We start from the raw sequence: 9,839 nt of genomic DNA, 5'->3' as shown, positions 1-9,839 counted from the left end.
TTACTTATCTTGCTGCTTCTGCCAGTATACTTTCCAAGAAGAAATTATTATATTACAGTAAAAATTAAATAATTTTACTCATCAGTTATAAAGCTTCCTGTCTGCTTTAAGCTAAAATCATAAAAATGGTCTCCTACACTGTAGAAGATTTACTTCAACCTCAGCCTTCATTTTTCTCCGACCATCCCTTCACCATCTCTGTACTCCTATCTCCCTCTTGGTGGTAGCTGTTGCTGGCTCTTGAACAGTAGGAAGCTTCCCATACTGTTGGATTTAATGTTTCCTTGTTCAGGATGATCTGTCATTACCTAGAAGGCCATGAATCATACTGTCTTACTTTCTGTAGCAGTCAGGATCCAGACATGTATAAAATTCTTTAAATGTTTCAAAAAGGCATTAAAATTGTCTTATGGCTTATACTTAACAGGAGAATTTGGTATAGCTGATGAGAACACTAAACACCTGTGGATTTAGGAAACGAGTTAATCATGTGCTACAGCAACAAGTGAAGGAGGCCGTATTAGACCTAGTGGTTTAGGTCAAATAGAAAAAAAGGTAGAATTGCAGTTAGCCCATCTAATGGGAGATCATTATTACAGGGCATACTAGCTGCTGGAGAGCCTGCTTATAAGAAGACTGTAGTATAGGGTAGGCAGGCCTAAAAGGGGGAGTCTTTTCCTTATTCATACCTAGATCAGAATGACTGAAGTACAGAACAGACCTAGGGCAGACTGAGGGAGTGGGTCTGATGATGATATTCTCATGCCTTCATCGAACTGTTGACTCAGATGTCCTCTTAGGATTCCTCTGAAACAACATATGTACATCTTTCCAGAATCATCCTTTTTCTCCATAATATTTGTCATAATTAGTGTTTTTAAACAATTTTCCTGTTTCTCACATTAAAGAATTTTGAAAGTCTGTTGGTCTGTATAACTATCCTACTTCTGTTCACAAACTTTGACCATGTTGAGGACCCTGAAACATCAAAAAGGCATATATCTATTCACTATTTATTAAAAATTTAACAGAGGGGCATATCTTGTAGGCTATGCTTTTGCCTATGGTGGTGCCATGCCATATGGATCCAGTTCAGATTCCGGCTGCTCTGTGTGTAGTCCAGGTTCTTGCTAATGACCTGGGAAAGTATCAGAGGGTGGCTGCAGTGCTTGGGCCCCCGAACCTATGTGGGAGACTTCTCAGAAGAAGCTCTTGGTTTCTGGCTTTGGAATGGCTCCGCTCCAGCCACTGATGCTATTTGAGGAATGAACCAGTGGATGGGAGAGATTTTTATGTCTCTCCCCTTCTCTCTGTAATAACTTTGCCTTTCCAGCAAACATAAAATAAATCTTAACAAGAAAGCAATAAAAAGAATGTAAAAGAACAAACAGTGCATTTGATAATTTTTTTTTGGCACAAGTTGTGAAACTAAATAACCCCAGGTTTAAGGATTTAGAATATATTTGGAGAATTATTTTCTAGGAAATAACCTTTATACTAGTTAAATGTTGTTCTCTGTGTTTTATATGAATACATGCAAAAATATAGTTTCTATAAACTACATACCCATGATTGTGGGTTGAATAATACATAAAGGGAAGTAGAAAATAAACATTTTCTGTCTGAATCACTTATCTTGTCCTTTTGCCCTTAAGGAGGTAGAATGTGTTGGCTGCTGATAGTGACTTCCTTCTAAGGAGTACAGTTTGGGAACTGGGGGAAGGAGCAACTGCATAGTGGGAGAAGCTGATGGAAGTCAGTATCTATAGTCTTGTTGCCAGCAAACACCCTTGATGGTGAGGTGGTGAGGGATGTGTGGGTAGACTAGACTAGGTATTGCAGTACTTGTCTCTTTTATCTCACTGAAGTGGAACGGGCCTTCATATTCAAACTAAAGTCAGGAGTTCACACCTGCCACTTTGCTGTGACTGAAGTTGTACACCTATGTGTTTAAGACTGAGGAGAGATCCCCTGCATGCTAATGCCAACCTGAAGTGAGGTGGGTCCCAGAGTTACCAGGTCTAATGTAGTCTCAGGTTTATGCCAGGCCTGCACAGTCCAGATCATGATATAGGCTGCATCCAAGTCTTACTAGGGTGTAGGTCTCCAAATGATGCACGTCTGTATTTCATATCTGAGGACTGAAATGGGAATGGCAACATTGGGGGATTTCTGATAGTAGACCTTTCTCTGGAAGGCCTAGTGCTGAGCTTCAAGGCATATACCCAGGTCTAGTTTTCCGTTTTAACCTCTAGTGGCTAGGTTCTTGTTCCCCTGACTGCTAATGTTGGGGAAAAGGTTATTGGAGACAGTCTTTTGGTCAAATACTGTATCTGCAAGTACTGGTGTGTGCATGAACAGAGTCTGGGAGGTACTGCTGAACTCTGTTTCTCCATGGCAGATCTGGTTTGACTTTTAAGCCTAGGTAGACTTTATTCTCTCTTCCTCCCCTTCTAGAAAGAGGCCTATCTTTCCAAACTATACTTATAACAAGAAGAGGAGTGACATAGCAACTCTTTGTTTTCTGCCTTCTTAATTATGTTTTTCTTCTTATTAAATCTAAGCCAGATAAATACTGATACAGAATGCTGTGGCCTCTCAATTTGGCTTCCTTGACTGTTCCAACGGTGATTTAGTGTATGAATAGTTGTTCAGATTGTTTCTCTGGGATATTGTCAGAACACCTTCTTAACTGGCATATTGTTCTATCACTTAGTGATTTCTATAGATTATATTATGGATGCTAATGAAAACTGGAAGTTTAGTAACTGTTCATGAACCAAAAAGCATATCTAAAATTTTTTTGACAATGGTTGTTTATTTATTCAGGAACCTTTTATAGAGCAACTCCTAATGAAAGCTGTTTTTTCCTCCCTTAAAATTTAACACAATACTAGAGGTAGTAAATACACATTAGAGAACTGTGGTTTCAGTCTTTAACTTACTGCACATAAGTGCAAGTAGTAATTGTGTATGTGCGCCTGCAGGCCTATTTGACAACCAAACCCAGGAGAGTTTTCATTTACTAGGGAGATGAAAAAATAAATGAAGTTCATGCTTTGATATGCCCTGGGTGGTTTATGTGCTGGGATTTAGCCTCTTCTCTAGACTGTGTACAATGATTAAACCAAAAGGCCTGACACCAAGGCTTCTCACTCTTAATTTTTATTAATTGTGAGAGGAATAACTTCAGATTAACCAATACAACAGTGTACTTGCATGACTTGATAGATTTCCACTACTGATCGATAGATTTTAGCCTGCTACTTCACCAGGGATGCACTATTCATCCTAGCACAAATCACTGGGATGATTTAGTAGTGCAGGTGGGCTCGTGAGTGGGCTCCCATGGGCTGGCTTCCTGCACTGGTCTGGGCAGGCTCAGCCCCGGGAACTCTGGTGTGAGCGGATCTGATGGAGACGTGGGCGTGGGGGCTCCTGGTGGTGGCCTGCCTTGCCAGCCAGGGGTCTGGGTGGAGTAGCCAGCAATTTGTGTGCTGTTGCCTTTGGCCACCTTCCACTCCACTTAGGCTGTTGGCATCAGAAGCCACATGCTCCTGCCCACCTGGGCCCGGTGGAGGTATTGGTGGACGGCCTGTACAGTCTGCCATGGCTCTCGGCTCTTACTCACTGCAAGGCCTCCTCCCCCTGACTTTTCTGGGAGTCTTGTCTTCTGTGTTTGCTGCTTGTTTGTCTTTTAGATTTATTTTTACTGCAAAGGCAGACTTAAAGAAGGAAAGAGATTGCATCCACTTGTTCACTCCCCAAGTGGCTGCAATAGCTGGAGCTGAGCTGATCTGAAACTAGGAGCCAGGAGCTGCTTCTAGGTCTCCCATATGAGTGCACGAGCCAAGTCCTTGGACCATCCTTGACTGCTTTCCTAGGCCACAAGCAGGGAGCTGGATGAGAAGCAAGGCTGCCGGGACAGGATTCTATGCCCAGATGAATGCCGGTGCTCGCAGGTGGTGGATTAGCCTGTGAAACTGCTCCACTTTGCTGTTTTCAGCATGCGTGAACTGTTCTGTAGGATGTGGCAGCTGTCCCTGGTGCAGGGTCTTGGCGTATTTTCAGTTCTAGGGTTTTTATTTGAAAGATTTAGATAGGGAGAGATTGAACTTTGGTTTCCTGATTCACTCCCCAAATGGCTGTACCAGGCGGGACTGTGCCAGGCCAGAGCCAGGAGCTTCTTCACGGTCTCCCACGCGGGTGCAGGAGCCCAAGGACTTGAACCGTCCTCTGCTTTCTCACCAGGCAGCTGGATGGGAAGTGGAGCAGCTGGGACTTGAACTAGTGTCCACACAGGGTTCTGGCACCATAGGTGGCTTTTATCTGTGAAGCTGGTGTGTTCCCACCCAGGACAGATGTTGGGCGTGGAGCCAGGGGGAAGCAAATAGCTGCTTGAGGCAACACCCCCATCTCAGCTGACACATACCTCACAGCCTGGAGAGGCATGCTAGGATCTCTTTGAGGTTGAATGGCTGATGACCTTTGAACTTGCATGATCCAGGGCAGGGCCATCCCAGGGCATCAAGGCCACATATTGATGTCCACATGTGGTCAAGGCTCCTGCTGCCCCTACCATGCCTTGTGTGGTTTCAGAGAGTGGCTCGGTGCGAGCCCCAGCCCTGGGTTGGAGGACTTGAAGGCTGTGGGATGGTTTCAGGTGGCACAGTGTTAAAGCAGTCTGGAGTCTTAATGGTAGTTTTCATCAAAGTACTAAAAGCTCAAAACAAACACACACGCAAAATCTATTTTGTGAATGAAGAGCAAAAATATATTGTTTCTGGGTAGAGAAATGACAGACTCAGGAAAATATATGCTGTATTTGTAGACTACCACGTATCACGTTCCCTTGCAGCACTGTACAATAAAGGCCCTGCCATTTGTTGCTAATATAATCTCCTCACTAGGAACAAAGAGCACCAAGTAAGAACTACTTTCCTGAGACGAGTACATGTTAGGAATACTATTTCTGAGTCTCGCTGAAATCATCAACTTCCTCATCACAACTCTCTTGCTGTCGTCCAACCTTTGACTGTTTGAGTAGAATAGCTAAAACCACCTACCTATATGAGTTTGTTTATATCTTTGTTGGGTACTTTTTAAAAAAGATTTACTTATTTGAAAAGCAGATTTACAGAGAAAATGATATAGATTGTCTTTCAAAGACTTGGGTCACCTCCACTGCTTTCTCATGTCATAAGCGTAGAGCTAGATCAGAAGTAGTGCAGCCAGGACACTTACTGGTGGCATCACAGGGTGGAAGATTAGCCTGTTCAGCCTTGTCACCAGCCCCTTGCTGGGTACTCTTGAAGGAAGTACTGTTCATTCCTGCATAGAAAACTGACCATTAAGCCACTCAAGAAATGGGCACGGGAAATGGGCAGACACTTCACAAAGGAACAAACCCAAATGGCAAATAAACATATGAAAAAATGCTCAAGTTCCCTGGCAATAAGGGAAATCCAAATTAAAACATCAATGAGGTACCACCTGGCGCCAGTAAGACTGGCCCACATAAATAAACGCACCGACAACACTTGCTGGCGAGGTTGCAGGGATAAGGGAACCCTACTCCACTGCTGGTGGGGCTGCAGGCTGGTACAGCTTCTATGGAAATCAGTATGGAGAACGTTCAAACAACTCAAATTCAACATACCGTATGATCCAGCAATAGCACTCCTAGGAATATATCCAGAACACTTGTTTTATGAGAAACCAACATGCACTCCTATGTTCATAGCAGCACAATCAGTAATTGCAAAAACATGGAAGCAACCAAAATGCCCATCAGCAGAGGATTGGATAAGAAAGCTATGGTTCATCTACTCCATGGAATACTACTCAGCTATTAAAAAAAACAAAATGCAGTTCTTCGTGGCCAAATGGACTGAACTGGAAACCACAATGCTAAGGGAAATGAGCCAATCCCAAAAGGTTAAATACCACATGTTTGCCTTAATTTAAGATGATATGATGTTATGTATAACATGTTATGTATGTTATATGTTGTGTATAAACTAAAATTGAAATGTCAATGAGGTAGTCACAGAAGGTGGTTAAGAACTCGCATTTACTTTTAACATATTGGTTACTCATTACTATATCAATTAATTCCATAATGATGTAAATTTTTACTGATGGTATGTTGGAGCTTTTAATTGACTGGGATGATACTCTGCTGGCTCTGTCTTCAGACCAGAGAGGGTATACCTAAGAAGCCATTGAACTTGACTGGACAATAAGATGCTGGACTCTGTTTGGTACATGCTTGCAATGAGGGAATCTCAACTGAACTTGAACTGTGGTTATGTAACAAGGTGGAGGAATCCACCATGGTGGGAGGGTTTGGGGAGGGGTGGGGAGAATCCCAGTACCTATGAAACTGTGACACATAATGCAATGTAATTAATGAATTAAAAAAAAAAGAAAACTGACCATTAAACTATGTAGAATAAACAAAACAATCTACTGTCCCTGTTTCTAGTTTCTTCCTTTTTAAGTATCTGGAATGATGTTGACTTATCTTCTACACACTTGCAAAATGATAAGCTCCCTTATCAAAGATTGATTTCCTCAGTGCACATGTAACGCCTCAAGTACAATGCAGTGAATCTGAAAATTCTGCATTGAAGTTCGAAGTAACCATATTTGCTGGTGACATGTTGAAAAGTGATTGTGGTTAACGTAAGCAGAAAATAGTTTGTTGTAAAGATTCGTGAACTATCATATCAATTAAAAAATGTAGAGAGAGTAAGCTTTATCAACAAGGTGGAACCAGTAGGAAATTAAAACGTATTAGGATGTAAGAAAAATTTGTCTCAGGAACCATAGTGCCGTCTATACTGGATGTCTTAGCCGTTGTGGCTGAGTGAAGCTGCTACTCGGACCAGTGCATTGAGTTTCACCTCCATGCCAGTTTTTTTTTTTTATTTGTATTATTTTCTCTGGGCTCTAAGTTTTGTAAAGCAATCTGTGACTAATCATAGGCTAGGGTGTTCATCTTAAAGATAACAATGTGAACTCACACCAAGATCTAGAATGTTGAACATCACTCCAAAAAAATTTTAAAAATAAATATATAGATGTCCATGGTAAGTAGGTTTTTCTAACCTGACATCTATAATATTTTCTTCCTCAAGTTTTTCTTCCATTCTTATATTTCTTTTTTAAAGTTTTATTTTTATTTGAAAGTCATAGCTACAGAAAGGACTTCCATCCTCTGGTTCATCCTTGAAATGTTTGCAACATCCAGGACTGGTGTAGTATAAAGCCAGGCACCAGGAGCGTCTGCTGGATCTCTTACGTGGGTGCAGGGGTCCAAGTGGTGCAAGCACTTAGGTTATTCTCCACTGTCTTCCCATGCACATTAGCAGGAAGCTGGATCAGAAGAGGAGCAGCCAGGGACACATGAACCTCCTCCTACTATGCTACGATGCTGGTCCTGATAACTCGTTTCTAAATGTAAAATGCTTAAATAATTTTTTGGATTTTATTATTTATAATTTGCAATGGGTGAATGATCATCTGAGCTTATTTACTGTAAAACATATTTTTAAAAAGTTAAGTACTTTGTTGTGTTTTTAAAAGCTAAATTTTATTGTGTACATTTAAGATATAAGATGCATGTATGATACATCGTGTATGCATAAATGTATGTTTAGACATAAAAGATGCCAATGTGCATGTGAACGTGCAGTAAAACGGTTACTATGGAGGAGAAACTTGAAATGTACATAATGTCACATTGTTTCTTATCCCCTACCCCAACTCATAGCAAAAGCAGTTATAATCCTGAATTCACTACTCTTAACTAAAGTCATGCTGTTTTCCATAATGTCTGCACGGATTTGCATTCTTACTGACAATGCACATGTATTCCATTTCCCCATATCCTTAACCAACACCTATTGTCATCTTTCTTACACAGGTCATTATAACAGGTGAAGTGTGGTTTTTATTTGCATTTACTGTTACCTGCTAATATTGCACATCTTTTCATGTAATAGTTAATGATTTTAAGTCATCTCCCGAGAAATATTAAACGCCTTGGCTACTGTTTAAAAACATTGATACAATTTACTTGTAAAATTAAGAAACAGATAAATCTCCCATCTACTAGTATACTTTTTAGATGTCCACGAAAAATACAGGGCTACCCCAAGCTAAAACAAGGGCTGTGAGCTTATTTTAAATTATTTTTGTGTCTATAAATGATGGTATCAAATGCAGAATCACTGGTAAATGGTGCCTAAAAATTCTCCTTCAGTGAAAATTACGTTCTATATTCTTATGTATCCTTCCAAGATCTACTCTGATGGTGGTTAGTAAAAATCTAAAATTCTTTCCTCTTACCTCTTACTCATGTTTTAACTTGCAGATGACCCTCAAGGGATTCTTGGGTTTTGAATCCAGATGTGTAAGTCTGTAGGAGAAAATGGATGAGAAAAGTTAATTTGTTCTGCTAAAGAATTTATCCCCTGTAGATAGGGCAATATTTTTCGGAGCAGGGAAGGTCACTGGACACTGGAAATTAATTTTGGGTTCTTGGAATTTACATTTATGTAAAAAGTACATAAGTCATGCATTCAACTAGTCTTGTAATTACATAACATGAAGAATAAAACTCTGACATTAGTTTTAGCTATGTGCCTAGAAAAGGAAAGAATTTTATTGATCTTGTCAGTCACTTTGGCTTAAATTATTAGGAGTCATCCTTTTAATTGAAAATGCATATCTTCTGCTCTTTGTCCCATTACTAAGATTCGTGTTTCTGTTGCCTAACAGAACTCCCAATATTTTTCCTAATTCTTTTTCTGTTGAACACAGATTATTTAATTACTTGTCCCCATGCTGCCATGTTGTAATCTTTGAATACCCTTAGGGTTTTCTGTCTCCTGACGTAACATTTCATTTTATCAAATCATAGCCCACACATTTCTGAGGAAATCCTGTCTTCTGTCTCTGTGGATTGCAACCATGCATCATAAGTATTCTGACCTGCTTAAGTAATGTCTAAAATGTTTTTATTACCAGTATTTTGCATGACTCACTTCACTGGCAACATAGCCTGAGAACTATATTTGGAAATTGGTCAAAATTGATAGAATATAGGTAGCAGAATCAACATGAGCACACTACCACCAGGAATGGGGGAGGGGAGCGCTGCTATTCAAAGGATGTACAGAATGGAACACATTTTATCATCTACACAGGTATCCATTGCTGTTAGTGCTACATTTAAATTCTTTTCTCCTTGTGATTTTTCTTCATGAATCAGTTTTAGGTTAAGTTTCCAATAGTTCCTATTTGTCCTCCTATTTGCTTACAGGATGTAGAAAGAGGGAAATAAACTGTCTTAGATTCCCTGCCCCTCCCAGGAATGCATATTGTGAAGATATTACTTTAAAATGGAAAAAGGTTTGAGAGGAAGTCCAACATAAATTCCCCCAAGGGAAGTTGGTAATTGGTTTTCCTTGCTTTTCCTGTAGGTTATCTGACAAATGCCTGTTTTCTGCTTTCAGTCCCCTTAGATTGTTTTAGTTTCCAGAGTGAGAAACATAGGAGGAACACTGCCACTGAGAAAATGTTGATGTGGACCCTAGGAGTAAAAGAAGCTGTTGGAGTCTGTGAGTTAGTAATCAGAAGGTCAAGGTGTGTCCTGTAGAATTTGTGCAACAATTCTGTTGCATTTCCTTTTGCAAAACAGAAGATGAGAGGTAATGAGGAACTTGAATACATTGCTGGAAATAATGAGATAAGATCAAGTGACCTTTAGGAGGGCCTGTCCATGGGAAATATAACCTGAAATATGCATAATTTAAAGATAAGGAGGAGTC

This window comes from Ochotona princeps, chromosome 6, assembly GCF_030435755.1.
Source record: "Ochotona princeps isolate mOchPri1 chromosome 6, mOchPri1.hap1, whole genome shotgun sequence".
Lineage (NCBI taxonomy): Eukaryota > Metazoa > Chordata > Mammalia > Lagomorpha > Ochotonidae > Ochotona > Ochotona princeps.
This window is presented reverse-complemented; position numbering follows the sequence as displayed.